Below are 1,072 nucleotides of genomic sequence, written 5' to 3' on the forward strand. Positions count from 1 at the left end.
TCTTGTTGAGAGTTGAACTCAAGACCTCTTGCTTACGAAACAAGTGCTCTAACCAACTGAGCTACAAGAGCCACTTGAAAAAGAGGATGTATCAAACGTTGAAACGACAACCAGACATTTTTATACTAATGAGAAGAATTAATAAACAACCAATTTCTTATTACAAGATAAACTCTAATCAAATAAAGTCTAACATAATCGTTTTTAAGTTATATATAAACCCTTAGTTGTCCTAGAGTTTTCCATCCCGATGTTACCACAAAGTTTCGACCAAGTCACTAAGAGGCACAAAAAAGTAGAATGGAACATGAATTCTCCTTAAAGTAGGTCATGAATGAGTATAGGTCAAGATGCCACACGGTTGAAAATATAAGACTATGACACACCACGGTTTCAACCTCGTGCATGTATGATCCCAACGAAGTCGCATTACAGCTCCAACAATCTAAAACACTGCTCTTATTGAGAGTTGAACTCAAGACCTCCGGCTTACTAAACGGATGCTCTAACCAACTGAGCTATAAGAGCTACCCAAGACAATTAATATCTTAGGCTATGAATACAAGCATGATAATTTGAAAGTATAGATTTTAAAAGATTATAAACCAAATGAATCAATGCTCTTGTTGAGAGTTGAACTCAAGACCTCTCGCTTACGAAACAAGTGCTCTAACCAACTGAGCTACAAGAGCCACTTGAAAACTAGGACATATTGGACGTTCAGACCACAAACAAACAAATACTCGAATCCTTTAGATCTTAAGTTTCTGATACCATGTTAATTTTATGAAAGGAAAGGGGAAAAAAACGACGAAGATTTACATTGTATGTAAAATTGTATTATGAAATACATTCCTAAGAGACCTATTTAAAATATAAGAACAACTAACCGAGAAATCCATGAATCGGGATCCTAATGCATATAGATATACAAATGCTCCAATGGGAGCAAGAATTTCCAGCAACATTTCATTTCTGAGCAGAAAAGTCATCTTCAGTTTCAAGTAGTGTTCGCTCGATTACGTATTAATCAATATTCGATTGATTGGTCTGAGGTTATCGATAAAAAAGA

General features: G+C 35.4%; 2 non-coding genes across 2 annotated transcripts; both read right to left on the reverse strand.

Moving 5' to 3' along the window:
* Nucleotides 1-454: 454 nt before the first annotated feature.
* On the reverse strand, nt 455-528 carry TRNAT-AGU. Its single transcript has one exon. It is a non-coding gene; the product is annotated as a tRNA-Thr (tRNA).
* Nucleotides 529-618: 90 nt separating this feature from the next.
* TRNAT-CGU lies at nt 619-692 on the reverse strand. Its single transcript has one exon. It is a non-coding gene; the product is annotated as a tRNA-Thr (tRNA).
* Between the last annotated feature and the right edge of the window lie 380 nt (nt 693-1,072).

The sequence above is a fragment of the Cucurbita pepo genome, unplaced genomic scaffold (assembly GCF_002806865.2).
Source record: "Cucurbita pepo subsp. pepo cultivar mu-cu-16 unplaced genomic scaffold, ASM280686v2 Cp4.1_scaffold003509, whole genome shotgun sequence".
NCBI lineage: Eukaryota > Viridiplantae > Streptophyta > Magnoliopsida > Cucurbitales > Cucurbitaceae > Cucurbita > Cucurbita pepo.